This window comes from Vigna unguiculata, chromosome 3 (assembly GCF_037176805.1).
Source record: "Vigna unguiculata cultivar grain cowpea cultivar isolate G323 ecotype 2 chromosome 3, ASM3717680v1, whole genome shotgun sequence".
Taxonomy (NCBI): Eukaryota; Viridiplantae; Streptophyta; class Magnoliopsida; order Fabales; family Fabaceae; genus Vigna; species Vigna unguiculata.
The window spans coordinates 21,825,380-21,844,146 of record NC_140794.1 but is presented as its reverse complement, the minus strand read 5'-3'; positions in this window follow the sequence as shown (position 1 = coordinate 21,844,146).

Below are 18,767 nucleotides of genomic sequence, written 5' to 3'. Positions count from 1 at the left end.
GGCCGCTAAAGAGTAACCAGCCTAGGTCGTTAACTCTAGGAAACTAACCAAGGACTTGGCAAAACCATAACATTTTTATAAGATTCATCAAGCCCACAATAATCGAACTAAGGGCCTGGACTAGGGACCAGGCCCACCTACAGCCCAAACAAGGGCCTAGCCCATGACGTGGCCAAACATAATTAATAATCTATAAATATGCATGGACCCCACGAATTAAAGGTACGCATTCATTACTTTCTTAATCACCAGATTTGACTTTCTTAGAGATTTTGTTGACTTGAGCTTCGGAGTCCCTTCTATAGGTAACCCCTCTCGGGTCCAAACCGATCACACCGAGATACCCATGAACGACATATAACAACCGGGAGGAAGCCTATTGAGGAGATGGCGGACCAGAGGAAGGTAATACTTGTGTCTAACATATCTTGTTTGTTCTCTGCAGGAACAGTACACATTTAGCAGAAAATGGTTATCGTTAAAACCATACTTAAGCAAAAGTTTATCCTATATTTTTAAATTGAGTAGTTCAAAACATTAGTTGTCTAAAATTTTCAAATAACAATGGCAAATAAAAGGAATTACATCGCCTTTAATATTTAATTTGAAACAACTTCATAAGAAATTATAAAATCCTAGGGTGATCTTCTCGTCAATCTACTCCACGCCAAAAACATCTACATTATCACCTGCTCTTGTATAACACACATGTCATACGATCATCGCACACACAACAATCACACAAAACAAACAAATAGGGGTAAGCTAATCATAAATAGTGATATATAAACAAAATTTAGCAAAATAAAACATGACAATTAATATTCAATATCACATCCAAGTACAATACTTAAGCATTATAATCACAATCACATTCTGGTTTTATGAGTTTTCTTTCATTTAAAATCATGTGACACAAAGCAGAGAGAATTAGTGGAAAGGATTTTCTTTTCCTTGCTCATCACGTACTGGTGGCGAGGTACAATCATGCTAAGGTTATCCCATCACACACTGAAAGTGTACTAACTCACTATGTTAAAACAAAATGTGTGTATGCACTCAACCAAAAAGAAAAAAATGGAACAATATGCATGTGAGCCATAGTCTTTGAATCTATCAAATAAACATGTGATATGCCCTTTTAAAGAGTACCAAGCGATCACAAAAATTGAACAAAGCACTAAGCTATATTAAACCATGCCTATACGTGAGGTATGCATCCATTATCACCAAGGAGAAAAACAAAGTACATGTGGGGTCCATGATCTTCCTTCAATCATCTTAACATGTGATACAACAAAATATTTAAAGCAACACAACTACCCTTAAAGGATCATCAACGTGACTTTTCCTTCAACTCAAAATTCATAACGCAATGGTTACAAGAAAGAGGAGAAAAGTTCAAAGCCATACACTGATGAAGGCTTGACCACCACACCTAGCACCATGAAAGTCATCCCAAGGAGAGTTACAAGAAACATGACAAAAAGGGAGACTTTTCCATCTTTATCTTTATTTAGTATCGCTTTAGTTTGATTTCCATGAATGTGGCTTGGTTAACTATTCTTAGTTGACTTGTTAACCTTGACCTTAGGCTGACTTGTTGACTCAAGATCAACTTAACCTAAGCCAACATGCTAATCCAGTTTTACTTTTTTTTGTAAGACCATTAGATGGTGGTGCAAAAGGGAGCCAAGGGGCGTATTTGGAAAGCTTTTGGAGAGCACATGTGGAAGAGAGAGAAGGAGCAAAGCATTCCAGAAGCATCTAGAATGAAGGACCACATGTCTTGGCCAACAATTCATCTAAAAGCATCTAGAGAATGACACCTCCCTTTCCTTAATTGAGAAGGCTTCTTAGAAGACTTCCATGTGCATCATTTTGACCTACCTTATAGAATTATAGGATTTGTTATTTGCTTTGTAACCCTTTTGAGACTTATGATTTTTTCTTAGAGACCCCTAGACACTTCTATAGAAGCCTCTAACACTTGTAAAATGGTTGATCATTTTAGAAATATAGACACTTTTGTGTTCAACCTAGTGAGAGTTTCCTCCTTTGGGAGTGAATACTTTTAAGCCTTATTTGAGCCTAGACTCAAGTGGCAACACCTTCCACTCATCTTCAAAGGATCCATGGCTTTGGCCTCTCCTTTATAATGGTATGCTTTATAATGGTATGCTTCTCACACTTTACCATTTCTTGTCTTTCCATTTTATGTTTTCATTCTCTTTGTTTTTAAATTCGGCATTTACCCTTTTCTCGCCCCTTTATGTTTTTGTTTATGATTCAATCAATTTCTCTTCTTCTCTAGAGCCTTGTGAAATGAACCTTTACATATACATAGCTTGTTATCTTAATGTCTAGTGAGAATTTTCACTTAGATTTCTTAATCAACTATCACCATATTCACTAATCTTAAAAAGAATCAAGATAATCCTACATCATATACCTACATACCAAAATACTCACATCCCATCAAAGGCCACAAACATATTCAATATATAGCCCATGAACTCATGCACTACACCATAAAGCAATGTGAAAGAAAAGAAAGAGCCTAAGAGTCACGAGTCCCTCCAAAGTTAAAACAATTTAGCACAACACTAACCATGCATTTACATGGGGTTTACACTCAAAAACCTAAAGAAGGAAATTGGATTTGCATGTGGGTAAAAGACAAAGCAATAAAGTAACACACACTACCCCTAAACGAACCCCACTAAAGCCTTTACATGTCTTTGTACCAAAATTATAAAGAAGGAAACAATGAATAAAAGCACGCACTCCTTACACTAAAACTCCACACCTCTCAAACGTGAAACCATCCCCTACCACGAAACTTTTGCTTCTTGCTGATAGGCTTCTTCGGTGGGTTTTTTATATAGGATTATCTTATTCCTTTTTAAGATTATTGAATATGGTGTGAGGTGATTAAGAAAGCTAAGTGAAATCCCTACTAGACATTAAGATAACATGTTATCTAGATGCGAAAGTTTCTTTCACAAAGCTCAAGAGAAGAAGATGATGTATTGATTCAAAACAAAAAAGGAATGGAAGGCACATAAACACATAGAAATCGAGAACAATTAAAGGAAGAAGAAAGCATAAAATGGAAAAGAAAGGAATGAAAAAAATGTGAGAAGCACGCCACTACAAGGCTAGGCTAGAAGCCCTGACAACCTTGAAGATGAGTGGATGTGTGTCGCTACTTGTTATGCAAGATAAGGCTTAAAAGTATTGACTCCCTAAGGAGGAAACTCTCATAGATGGTTGATACAAAAAGGTGTTTAATTCTCCAAAATGTTCAACCCCTTGTATAAATGTTAGAGTTCCCCTTAAATAGAATTGTCTAAGGGCCTCGTAGCAAAAGCAAATAATCTCAAAAGGGTTACTTAACAAATAACAAAACTAATATCTCGAAATTAGGTCAACAAAGGAACGCATGGACACATTCTAGAAGCCTTCTTGCCCAAGGTAAGGTGGATGCTCCTTCTAGATGTTTCTAGACTTCTTAGTGCCTAAGGCATGTGGTCATCCTTTCTAGATGTTTCTAGAAAGCCTTGCCATCTCTCTCTCCTCCACATGGGTTTGTCTTTGTATGCCACTTGTTCACTTTGTGCGCCACCTCCTTAATTATCCTACAAAACAAATAAAGCTAAATTAGCACGTTGGCTTTAGGTTAAGCTAAACTAGTCAACCTAAGGTCAAGGTCAACAAGTCAACTTAAAATAGTCAACCAAGCCAACTTCATGGAATTCAAACTAAATAAATAACATAATGAAAAGGAATTAAGGAACTCCCTTTCTCCTAGGCATGCATCATGGGCCATCATCCTTGTTAAAGATCAAGCCTTTATCAATTTCGGGATTGATTCTTGTTGTAGGGTTCAAGGGGAGAAGGGGCTATAAGGGTTCTAGTTGCAATGTTCATAGTAGAAGGGAAGGGGATACATTGACTAACCTTATGGGTGGCTATGTTCAAAGAAGAAGGGAAGAAAAGGTTCTGTGTGAAGGTTCTACGCTGGGAGACTTCGTGGGTGCGAAGGAATGGGTCCAAAATGGTAGTTTCAACAATGCCTAAGAGAAAGCGGGATTTTCTGTCCAAAACATTACCCATGCTTGGAATTCACTTTTCAATTTCCTATGCTATAAGACCCAAGAAAATCAAATAAATAAATAAATGTTTATTTAACTAATGTGAGGGCGGGAACCTCTAAATTAATAAATGTGGAGAGAGAATATAAGAAGCAATGGTGGCTTAAGTGGTTGAGCGTGTGGAGTGGTGTTGAGAGGACTTTTGGGTTCAAGTCCAGTGTATACCAATTGTTTGTTAATTTAATTGTTTTATTGTTTTATGTGTATGCTTGAACCTAGAACAATATGATAAAATCATAGATAAGTATGAATTACCAAGAAACACGAATTGGCTTGATGGTTGTGCATGTACTTGGTAATTGAGAGGTTGTGGGTTTGAACCTTGGCTAAAGTAAAATCATAGCATTTTATTTTTTTTATGCCTTGGGGACGAATTGAGTAGATGCATTAAGGACCAAATTAAATAAGAGATTTAATTTAATTCGTTTTTAATTTAATTTAATTAGTTTTAGGGTTGGAAAAAGAGGGAGAGCAAGAAAGTTTCGTGTGGCTACCAACCAAAGAGTTTAGGAACCTAAAAAGTTGAGTTAGTGAGGTGTTAGAAGGTTGGGAGAAAGTCTTAAGGGTGAAGATCAACGTGTGAGCAAGGAAGAACAGTAGTAGAGCAAATTTAGCGGGATTTCCATGTTAGGGGAGCTGCCATTTTATGTTTTAATGAAAGTATATGCAATTGCATGGTATATTGATGTATGATAGCCTTTCCCTGAACCAATTTCTGCTTAAATTGTTTATGTTTCTAGAATTTTCTAGAAACTATCTGGCAGGTCTTCAACACCGCTAGGCGACGCATGCACCCAGAACCATTTTCTGGGTTTTTCTATGAAGCGCCTAACAATGGTCTGTGATCTGCTAGGCGACGTGCATTGACTTGTCCAGTTTTCTGGTTTCTTTCAGTTTTGTGATGTTTGTAATACCTGGAATGGTTGCATGATTGAAAGAATGATTAAATATTTCAAAGTGTAATAATTGATGAAAATTGTATGAATCTTGCATGATAGGGGGAATTAGGGTTCATGTTGGGATAGGGGATGAATAAACGTGGTCTTTGATTGGTGCGATGTTTATATGGAAATGATTTTACATGGAACGAACATGAACTCTAAAATTTAGATGAAACCTTAAAGATATGCCAAAACAAGTGGTTGAAGGGATGATTGAGGGCTTGGGGTTCGTGTAGGTGCAGGAAAATTTGGGAAGAACCCAGAATTGGTATGCACCGCATGGTAGTACAAGAACTACCGCCAGGCGACACATTAGGTGCAAATGAGCACTCTGATTCTGCTTCGAGTTGGGTTTCACGGATGAGTTATCGGAAAATTTGGTGCATGATATTGTGTAATTGAGCATAAGGTATGGAAAAGAAACATTTGAATGTAAGATATTTAATTATATGTGTGAAGAGATAGTAGTTGGGATGATATGCATGTAAAGCCATGTTTTGCCTTAATTGTGATGTGGTTCATTGCTTGTTGGTTACTGTCATGAAGTGCAAGTTGTGATGTTGGTTGAAAATCAGTGAAGTATGCTTTATTTGGTAAAATAACAAGTTTATGGTGAATTCATAACTAATTGAGGAAAGGCATGATTTTAATTGTGAAATGTTGGTAAATGGATGTGTGAATTGTGATTCGGTCATATGATTATAACTCGATAAGTATGATTGATGATATGAATTTTGTGTTGCGTGTTTAGGGTTCATGAGAACCTGTTCAAAAGTGTCAAAAACCAATAGTAATACGTTACTGGTATGGCGCCTGGTGACGCGGGACAAGCCGCCAAGCGGTAGGGACTCAAAACAGTGGTAGAGGCCACTAGAATCGCGTGGCACCTAGCGGAAGGGGTGGTTCTGCTAGGTGGAATTGGTCTGACAAAGGTACTGGAAAGCGCGTGGCGACATGAGGTGACCGTTAGGCAGTCTGGAACCAATTTTCACCAAGCGATGCGAACGAGGCGCCAGGCGATTCTAGGTGTTGAATTGGATTGCGAGGAGGATTCTACACGACTTTGGATGAAGGTCTTGATGCGATGCTTTGTTGTGGGCCTAGTTATGAGTGTAACTTGTATTGGGGTAACACGTGGCCACTCGAGGTTGTAGCCTGTTGGTTTTGGAAGTCCAATGGTGTGTGCGATATTGTGGCTCGTACGGATGGGTTCCGGAAGATTGCCCTCCTCAGTGATATCCGGTGAGTTTGGCAGTCTTTGGACAAATACGGACTGTGGTTCGTATTGAGAAACTCCACTTGGTGTTGCGGATTGTGACCATGACAAGATTATTCCCACGTGTGGACTATAGGTGGTGGTCTGTAGCCGAAGGGGCGAGTTGACACTCGTGGCAGCAAGGATCAATTAATGTAATTATCAAAGGGTGTAGAATCAAGATGCATCCAGAGGAATAAGTGAATGTTGGGTTTGACGATTGGGTTTTCATTAGAGTTATGGGTTTAAAATCATTACTTCATTGTATCTTGTATTTCTTTTATTTTAGTTCACCTTATCTGTGTGTGTTTGGCGATGATCATGTAACTCGTTACATGGGAGCAGATGTGGATGCAGATGAGCATGTGGATACTTAAAGCCGAAAAGGGGCCAACATGGGGAATTTTCATGAATTTATTTTATGATTTTTCTTGTAATAAGAGACTAGTTATTAGTTGTGAAATTTTGTAAACACTATATGGATTTATGTGGTTTTGAAACTTTGACATTTACAATAAAAGTTAAAATTTTTCCGTGCCTTGGGAAGGTATTTTGGATAATAAATGCGATATACTATTGTTTCTCGTATTTTTAAATTTAAATAAGTAATATCCAGCGAGGATGTTACATCTGTCAACATCTACAATTTAAAAGTAAATTGAAAGTAAAAATTAGAATGCAAAAGGTAATGTCTTGTTAGGTGGTAAGACAAGTATTAAGAAAAAGTAGTGAATTAATCGTTTTCTTTTAGTTCTAGGTTATGAGTCTTTAGTTTTAGGTTGTGTGTTTTATTCTATGTCTTGGTTTTAGGTTTTAAATGTTTTCAAAATAAAAAATAAAAAATAACAATAAAAATAAAAAACAAAAAATAATAGTTTAATAATAAAAAGTAATAATAGGTACAAAAATATAAAAACAAGGATAAAACAATCAGAAATCTGAGTTTGGACCAGCCCAATTCATTGTTCTACACGTACTCGCTTTTCACTATTTATTCCTCCATTGGTTTTTACTATTTGAGAGATGATTGGTTACTTTGAGCACCCCTGTATTTTATGCACAACACTTCTATTCAGTTTGCTGTTTGCATCCTTTATATCGATACTTACAACCTGCACTAATACTTATGCTATCTGCACCCATGTTTTTACTCTTGTAGCCTGCTTTTATTTGGGATTCTTGCTTCTATACTTATAATAGTTTTATTATTTGTCATTTCACATTTTTATCGTATAAATTAATTTTAAATCTAAATTCCAAATTAAATTTCTTATAATAATTTTGAAAATTGTTAATTATCATGTTAAGTCTCTAACTTACTTGATAATTAGAATTTTTATTTTTACAAAATTTAAAAGTTTTGATTACGTATTGATAATTAAATATTTAACTCAAAAATATTTTTTTTATAATAATATTAAAAATTATTAATTATTAAGTTAAGTCTCGAACTTACTTGATAATTAAAATTTTTATTTTTATAAAATTTAAAAGTTTTGATTATCACATATTGACAATTAAATATTTAATCTTAAAAAAATTTTGATCATCACGTTAAGTCTTAGATTTATTTGATAATTTATTTCTTTTCATAATTAAAAAAATATAATAATCATGTCTAGTCTCATACTTACTTGATAATAACATTTTATCATATTGAGTCTCAGATTCGCTTGATAAATAAAAAATATTAAAATTTAAGATTAAAAAAAATTATTATCAAATCAAAGCTTTTCTAAATAGTTTGTTTTTTTAAAAGGAAACTAGTAGACTGACCCATGTGTACGCACGTGTTGTATTTTTTATTTTGTATATTAAAATAATAAAGTAGTAAAAATATAATGTAATGAAATATCATGAAAATTATGTTATATTGTTGTAAATGTTGTTATTAAAGTAATGAAGTAGTAAATCTAAGTGATGCAATAATAATTTCAATTTTAAATATAATAAATAGAATTGATATCACAATAGTGCAATTTATTAATTTTACGAAATAATTATAGTAGTTTGTGACCTCTGCATGTACATACATTTTCCTTTTTGTATTTTTTGTTTCAAATCCTTTTAGAATAATAATACAATTGTTATTATATTTATTTAACCATTAAAAATACTAATAATAGTATTAATATAAATCATAAATTGTAAAATTTTTTTAAAAGATTAAAAAAAATCTACTTAGCAAAAGTATTTAGTATAACAACATTTTTTATAATTAAAAAAACACTTATAATAATAACACTACCATGAATAGTAATAATAATTATAAAATAATAATGATATCAATAATAACAAACTAATGATAATAATAATGTTTATGCAATAAATACTAATGTCAAGGCTAATGTTAATGAGAATAATCTACAATCATATATAAAGATATATATCAACAAAATAGATAAAAAAGATAAATAATTTAAATATGATCCGTAGTAAATTAAATTAAGATGTTGTTTAACTATAATAATAATAATAATACAATTATAATAATATCCCATAGTGATAAAAATAATAACAATACAACAACTACATCTATAAAGAGATATACATTTTTTGTGTCCTTTTTTATTTTTACAATTTTATCCTCTTAGTTATTATTTGTTAAATTTAAATAGTTATTCATAATAAAAGTTATTTTCAGTTTTATCATTTTACTAATTTTAGTAACTATTTTTCTAATTCAAATAATTACACAAATATAAAGATAAAAGGAACAAATAAAAAATAAAAATGTAAGTAATTGAGATATGATCTCATCATAAATAAATGTAAAATGTGTGTCTAACTATAATAATAATAACAATAATAATAATTAATAATTAATAATAATAATAATAATAACACTAAAATAATATCGCATAGTGATAGAAATAAATAAATAAATAATAATAATAATAATAATAATAATAATACAACTACATTTATAAAGAAATAAACATCTTTGATGTTCTTTTTTATTTTTTCAATTTTATCCTCTTAATTATTATATTTAAATTTAAATAATTATTTATAGCGAAATAATTATTTTTTAGTTTTATTATTTTACTAATTTTAGTAACTATTTTTTTGAATTTAAATAATTGTTTAAATGTATGTAAAGATAAATGAACAACAAAACAAATAAAAAGAGTAAGTAATTGAAACATGATTCCACTAACACAAAAAAGCCTTTAACGTCCGATATTTTTAACCTTTGATGTCTGCCCAAACACTAATGTTGTACTGGATGACGTCAAAATATATATATATATATATATATATATATATATATATATATATATATATATATATATATATATATATATATATATATATATATATATATTACCTCTATCCATCCATCTTTAATTGCAGCTCAAATGATTGTTTTTATCTAAGACATGACATAATATCCACATTCCCATGAATCTTCTTGCTTGTTACACTAAACATTACAAATAAAATAAACACATATCAAAGTCATAAGTTGACATACAAAAATTAATAACTTTAAATTGAATGAGTTCTAACCTTTGGATATAATACTTTAGGTTGTTGGCCTCTAGGCTTACCCACAATTCTAATGAAATTTTGGAAATATAAAACATATGTTAGTTTTTATAACTAAGTAGATACATAGGTTAAGATTGAAAAAAAAGTAATACTTACTCTTGTAACATGTTTTTCAAAGCAGGTGGAATCTTCCTATGGCATAAATAAAACCATACAACCGTGCATTGTCTTGGAATGATGACACATAGTTGCCAATGATACCTATCATCAATCACAAGTACTTAGCAGAAATAATTAATAGTACTTCATAAAATATTACTAGCAAAAACACATAAGCATCAATGTATGGCGCAAAGTAGATCTCTCTATTTGACTCAATCATCCATGTTTGCAAATAAAGTTTGATGTGGTCATGTGATTTTTCCGAAGGTTGAATGGTTTGAGGTTCAATGAATCCATAGACGGAAGATCGACCTTGGCCCACAATGAATCCATAATAAATCTACATACAGAAAATAAAAATTAATGCAACAATAATATTAAAAAATCAAATATAATTAGTCTAATTTTACAAATAACAATAAATTTTATTTTATTTCGTAATTTTACAAATATTATTATAAAAATTCAATTAAAAAAAGAAATAGGCCAAAAAAACTATAAAAAAAATAGTCAAAGATAAAAATTATAATTGCAAATAAAAAAATACAAGTAATTATATACATACAATGAAAAAGAGATAACAAGCAAAATAATCTCAAAACGATGCAAATGGGGATGAAAAAACATAATATTCGATTGAAAACGCCTAAAATCAATCCACAATCAAATCCCAACCAGTTTGGTGGTGAAAAATGTTCGAAACTCACCTAGAGGAGGTCAGAATACTGGTCACCAACAGGAAGGATCGCGAAACACTGCAAATGGGGATGAAAACGAAAAATATTCGGTTTAAAACGCCTAAAATCAATCCACAATAAAATCCCAACAAGTTTGGTGGTGAAAAACATTCAAAAATTACCTGGAGAGCTCGGAATGGTGGTCGCCGATGGAGAAGCTTCGCGAAAAATTGGTGGCGCTACGAAACAGTTAGGATTTCTGTGTTTCGCGCAGAGAAAACCAAAAAATTGACGTCGGTGCTGCGTGGTCAGACGTTACTTAACGTCGGTGCAGGGGGGTCAGACGTTAAATTAAGTCGGGGCAGAGTGGGTCAAACGTTAAATTAAGTCGGGGGCAGAGAGCTCAAACGTTAATTTTTACATAACGTCGGGATAATGTGGGTCAGACGTTAAATTACGTCTGTGTTGGAATGAGCAAACAATAAAAAAAGTCAAATAATTTACAAAAATGCCACCAGTCATTTTTAACGTGGGACTTTTTCTGGACAAACGTTATATGGATGACGTTATAAGGCTTTTTTGTGTTAGTGTTCTTAGATAATAAATAAAAGTAAAATGTGTATCTAACTATAATTATAATAATAATAATAATAATAATAATATAATAATAATAATAATAATAATAATAGAAATAATTAAAGTTAATAATAATGATAATAATACTTATAGTTGATAGTAATAATGATCATAATAATTATAGTTGACAATAATAATGATTATAATAATTATAGTTAATAATAATAATAATTATTATTATTATAATTATAGTTAGAGCCGATAATAATAATAATAATAGTTATAATTAATAATAATAATAATATAAAAATAAAACAATAAATATAATGTATTGTTGTGAATGTTATTATTAAAATAATGAAGTTATAATTTTAAATATAATAAATAAAATTAATATTATGATGTACTTAATTGATTTTACAAAATAATTATAATAGTCTATGAGTGGTGCGTGTATGCACGATTTTTTTCTTTTTTATTTCAAATCTTTTTAGAATAATAATATAATAGTTATTATATTTATTTTGCCATTAAAAATACTAATAATAATAGTAATATAAACTAGAAATTGTAAAATTTTTAAAAGATTAAAAATTTATTTAGCAAAAGTATTTAGTATAATAACGTTGTTTTATAATTAAGAAAAACACTTATACAATAACACCACTATGAATAGCAATAATAATAAAAATAATAATGATATCAATAATAACAATAATAATATTAAAGATGTGTATCTAACTATAATAATAATAATAATAATAATAATAATAATAATAATAATTAGTAATAATAATAATACCACTATAAATTATGGTGGTTAATAATATAATATTTTGGGAATGTCAATTTTTTAAATCAGATATGATAGTAATTGTAAAGCCCTCTTATTTCAGCCCAATCTTTAACGGCTGCCCCAAGGTCTAATGAACCTAAAGGTTGGCCCATAGGGAGCTAAATGACCCAAGACCTGCCCTAACCCACTCATTCGTATCATTTCAGAAAAATAGTTCTCCCTTACTTCCTCTTTGAGCAGTTGTGAAGCTCTTCTAGGGTTCAACCACTATTTCTCATCAAGTGAACTCAGACCAGTTCTCTACTCTTTGTAATTCAGCTTCCAATTCATGCTCTTGCTCCATTCAGTTCATTCTTCGTAGTTCCAACTAGGTTATCTTAATGAACTCGTTTTAAGTTCGTTCCACTGTTTTCCAACCCTCGAAGCTATTGCTTAAGCTACTGTTCGTCACGGTTCGGGTGTCGAAGTCCTCTGCTAACCCCTTTCCAGGTAAGGGAAGCTAGAGTTTCACGTTATTTCTATTTTATGTGACTAATGTTTTGTGAAATATGAAAAAAGTTTGGGGAAAACGTTAGTTTTTGGTATATTTCTAAATTAGGGGTTCAAATATTCATGAAACTGTGATATTTGACGTTATTTCTCGTATTTTGATGCGTCGCGCAGTCGCTGACCGAGTTGACTTGGTCGTTGGGCGACTGTGTATTTTTCTGATATGCGCAGTTTTAGTAAAATTGACTTTCCCGACACATTAACCGTTGGATTAAGCTCAAATTTTGACATTTGGTTCATAACATACTATTTTATGGTTTGAACGGTTGAATCGTCGATTAGATGTTTGTAGCTTGAGAAATGTGTCACGCATTACTGCAATAATTTTTGGTTTTGTGATAATAAATTTTCTTAGGAATTTTGGTGTAAGAATTATGGTTGTGGGTTGTGCTTGATTGTATGGAATTGCAGGTACTTAAATGTTGGCACTCATTTATTTGGGATGAATACTATTTTGTGATATATATATATATATATATGTGTGTGTGTGCGTGTGTGTGTGCCTTGGTATGCATTTATAATGTATGAGATGAATGAATTTGCATGAGTGATGTGATTCATGGATTGTGAATGATGAACTTGGATAAATCTTGGCATGCGATTTCAATGAAATGGTTGGTATCAAAATGGCATGGTATTGGTATGAAGTACAATTCTATATTCATGGATTGGGAAGGATGAGTTGGAATGGATTCAACATGGAATATGAATGTGGATTTGGTTATAAAGGTTGGCATGAGTGTTTTGTGCATGATAAATAATACTTGATTGATTGAGTATGATTGGTCTGTGTCAATGCGTAATTCCATGAGCCTCTAGGTGAGACCTCATGGTGGTGCTTCAATGGTAGGGACGTAATTCCATGAGCCTTGTTAGTGGGAGTTCATGGTGGTGTCTCATCTATATAATTTGGTAAGGCTTCAAGATATCTTGACACTCTAAGGAGTCAGTTAGTCTCACTTAGAGCGGACTGAGCGGACTGACTCTTGTGGTGAGAGTAGCAGGAGGCCTGAAACTCATTAAGGACTAACCTTGTGTGTAACATCCCGTCAGGATATTACAGATTTTAAAATAAGTAAAAAAAATAAACATGTCGCATTTAATAATACTTCATTTCCCAAAATGCGAGAAATTTAAACTTTATTAAATAAACAAAGAGTACTCAAATCCATAAATTCTCAAAACCAGAATGTTATAAAGCAAACACCCATATGGATTTACAACTTATCTCAAAACCATAAAAAAATAAAGTAAAATATTCCAGAGCTATCCCCTCTCCGCATCTAAGCTCCACTAGAACCACCTGTATCAACATCATCTGCTCACGTGTACCGCGTACATGATCATCGCCAATTACAAGCAGATAGGGTGAGCTTAACAGATAAAGCATATAAAATGGCATACACATATATAACACATTTATATATAGCCAACACATCCATCCCAAATGAATTTCATCCCTTTTAATTCATACCACCTGGCCACAACCAGGTTATTCGTGTTCTACATCTTCTAGTGATTACTTCGAGGTGACTTGTTGCCATACCTATCGGCCACAACCGATAGAGCACGTGCGGGAAACCATTGCTACGGATCATACACCGTAACGCCAGGTGGAATTCCCAAATGCAAACATAGTTCGCAACGTCCCAAGACTACCAAACTCGTCAGCCAACTACTGATGAGGGCAATCTATCTAGACCCATCCGTACTGGCCACAACCAGCACACTCACACCGGCAAAACTCGCCAACCCGAGCCACAACTCAAGGGTTCCTTGTGTTCATCCGCCATCCTGAGCCACAACTCAAGAGATGCTATTCCGAGCCACAACTCAAGGAATACCACATGCTTAACCCCTATCCCGAGCCACAACTCAAGGGATACGTTCCGAGCCACAACTCAAGGAACACTAGCAATCCCACCTTTGAAGCATCACCAAAAGCCTCATAGAATACTGCTGTAGTAAAATCGTCTGGCGGGGGACACGTACTGCCAGGCGCTGCCCGCTTCCAAACTGCCTGGAAGGTATGATGAATCGAACCTTGGTTCACATTCAATAATTAAATTTTGAGAATTTAATATTATTTTTGCGCTTAAAATTGTATTTAGTTGCATATTATATTATTGGATATTCTTGAGTTTAATAATGCAACTGTAATTTAATTTAGGTCCTTAAGAGTGTAAATAATGAATATTTTAATTCATAAATTAAGTCCCAAAATAAGAATTTTGGAGAGGAATAGTTCAGGTACTAAATACACCCCATATTCTCATGTTTACACCCCTTTTTCCCAATTGGATTATCTATTTCTGAAAAAGGACATTTCTAGAGCTAACTGCATCCCCTGTTTTCAGATTCACACCCCTCCTGTAATTGGACTTTCAATTTCTATTTTGCATCCCTCCTTTTTACTAAGTTGCACCTCTAATGTAACTTAAAAATCTAATCCACCAGATTTCGCCACGTGGCAATCCCTCACTTAATACAATAACCACTCACAGTTTGCCACCTCATCAATTCTCCACTAACTCAAATCACCAAACAAAACACGCCACCTCATCACTCTCTCTCTCTCTCCACCAAAACCCTAACCCTAATCTCCTTCTCCCTCTCCACCACTCTCCCGCCGTCGGCATCCCTCATGGCCGCCATGAACCAGTCCTTCCACCGCTGCTCACGCCGGAGCGCAGCCACCACGATGTGCTAACCTCGAAAAACCCCGTCACCACTGCTGCACCGGTAGACCACGATTGCATCGCCTTCTCCGCGCGTCCCGCAGCCACCACCACGCCGGACTGCACTCACCGGCCGTGGACTGCATCCACAAGCACGAAGCCACCACACCCTCTTCTTCCTCGCGCCATCGTCAAAACGCAGACCCCACTGCTGCCGTCGGAGTTCGCGCTTGTATCAATCGCCACGGAGCTGCGTCGCGTCATCTCGCGACACCATCGTCACGCTTACGCTAGGTCGTCGCCACCGTCGCGCTCCAGGAGCTCGAACCTGTCACTTCCGCGCTGTCGTCGAGCCTCTGTTGTGCCTCCATCGCGTCTACATCGGCGCCCCCTACGTCGTGAGAGAAATTGTGGTCACTGTGACACCTCCATACCCGCAACAACGAGCAACTGGCGTCGCGACCTCCCTCAAACTGGCACTCCGTCAATTTGACAGCCACCGCAACAACCACCGTGAACCCGCTGAACCACTCGCGAATCTGTGAAACGCACCTTGCGACAACCTCACGGCAGCCAAACCCTAATTCTGGAAAAGAGAAAGTGTTGCCACATGTCTGCTTCTCAATGGACAGTCCAAAAGTCAAACCGGTCAACCAGTCAACTCTAAGCAAGGATTGGTTAACCGTGGTCAATTTGTCTATTTTACGCTATATTTGGCAGGTAGTTCCTTTATAGGAACCCTAAATTGCCTAAAAGAGGAAAGAATCGTCTGGCGGCAGTTCATCGCCGACCAGACAATTTCTGGAAATTTCTAAAAATACTACTTAATGAAATAAAATCTCAGACATAATCATACTAAATTTAGCATGTCAATCAGACTTAATCGTCAAATTAACGCATAAAGTTACTCTATTTAACATTTCAGACTTAAAATCAAATTAACGCATAAAATTACTCTATTTAGCATTTCAGACTTAAAATCAAATTAACGCGTAGAGTTATCCTATTTAGCATTTCAAACTTAAAATCAAATTAACGCGTAGAGTTACTCTATTTAGCATTTCAGACTTAAAATAAAATTAATAAGTTACTCTATTTAACATGCGAATCAAATTTAAAATAAAGTTAACGCGTAAAAGCTCCCCTAACTTGGTTTCTTGCTTAAAACGCGAATGCTAGAGCTCCCCCTTTGATCACCAATGGTCTCCTTAGCACCACCTCAATTTAGCTCTTCTAATTCACTTACTAATCATTATTTTTCCTTGATTTGGTGCACCTTACCATGCTCTCAAAAATCCAGCCTCCAAAACCCATCTATTCTCTCCCAATTTGTCTTTTAATGGTGTCTTAATTAACAATAATGAAGGAAAAACGAAAATGACATTAAAACTTATTTTAATTATCATTCAAAGTCACTTATGGGTTGTTTTCCCAACCTCCCTTGGCTGCTCATTCCCTAGGGTTTTCTCTACCCTTTCACCTTCATGCCAAAACTAATTTTAGCAAAAAAAGAAGTTTAATTTAGAATTTCCAAGGTTTGAACCCATAACCATGCCAATGTCAATTCAAAGCACAACCACTCAACCAATTCATGTTTTATAATATTTAATATAATTCTATGATTATATTATCACTCAACATGATCAAGCATATTATTAAAAATAATAATAAATTTAATAACACAAAATTGACATACATAAGACTTAAACCCAAGTCCTCTCACATAATTAAGTACTCTCAACCATTTGAGCTAATACTTTTCTATGTCATATAAATCAATAATTAATGCCTTAAAGGCTCCCACTTTCCGCATTTATTAATTAGTTAATTATTTATTTAATTATTTAATTTTCAAGGATCTTACATTGTGTGTGGGGGATTGAGACATTGTACCACTTAGCTCGGGGGTGAGCAGAGATATCCACCACAAATGCAAGTATCCGCTGAATCCGACTAGATTATATGTAATCCGAATGAGTCGAGTCTGAGTCTAGTGTATTATTTGAGAAGTCATAACATAATTGGTTGATAAATACTGTTTGGATTGTGTGATAACATGTGATTGCATGATAAACTATTTCTACTCTAGCTTACCCTGTTGCTTGTTTGGTTGTCTTGTATGTGGTTCTTTTTCTTTTGCGATGATCATCAATTTATTGATATGAGCATATGCGAGAGGCACTTGAGGTCAATAGGGAAGGGATGATTCTGCTGTGTAGTCCGCCTGGACTGGATTCTACTGCTTTGGGCTTCGTTATAGGGCTATGGCCCATGTATTTGCTTGGCCTTTAATTTTAAATTGGAGTATTGTTGAACTTTGTATCTTATTTGGCTTTTGCCATCATGGTGTGCCTTGAATATTATAAGGAATTATACTTATGTTCCAAGATCGCGCTGCTATGTTATCCTGTGTGACGTTTCCTTTAATTAGAGTTATCGATCAAATGGGACGTTACAGTAATTATAATAATTATAGTATTTAATTATAATTATTATTAATGATAATAAAAATAAAAATTATTATTATTATTAATAGTGATAATAATATAAATAATAATAACAATAATAATATTTCTAGTACTTCTTTTCTCATATCAATAATATATAATAATAAAATTAATATATTACATATTAATATTACTAATAACAATAATAACTTTACTATTAATAATGTTAATAGTACTAATAGTAATAATATATAATAGTAACATATAATAATAAGTATTATTATTAGTATAATAATACTAATATTGATTATAATTTTTGTACTATCACTACAAATAATATTTATAATAATATTATTAATAATAATTAGAAATACTAATACTTATAAAAATATTACAAATAATAATATTATTTATAATTAATATTATAGTTGAAATCATAAATAAATGAAAAAATAAAAAAAAAATTGACTTTTGTAGGATTTGAACCCAAATCCTTTTGTACCAGAGTTTTAAAATGACGAAAAAACTAATTTGTATAACATGTGTCAATAAAAGAAAATGGATAATATAATAATTTTGGTAATATATGTTTTTCTTAATATGTAATAGATTACATAGCCCCTGATTTTTCATTTTGGTGAGAATACATAGGAGTAAGGTAAAACACATTGTCGGACCCAAATATAAAAATTTCGAAAAATGTTTTCTCTATTCACATTTATCTGTTTTATTTGACTTTAAGAGAAAAACAAATATTTGAAAATTTCAGTGCAAACCTAATTAAAGGGAATAGTCTCAAAGGGACCAATAGGGTGTTAGTAAACTAGGGTGGCCATTCCTTTTTTAAATATATATTTTTTAAATTGATTAATATTGTTCGTTGTCCCATCACAATTTCACGGTTGCGACAAACAAGAGCGATTCAAGAGTTTGGGAGACCTAAAGCAAATTGAAAAAATGAGCCATTTTATTTAAAATTTATTTTTCAAGCTTCTTTTTATGCAAATTTATTTATTAAATTGTCATAATTAATT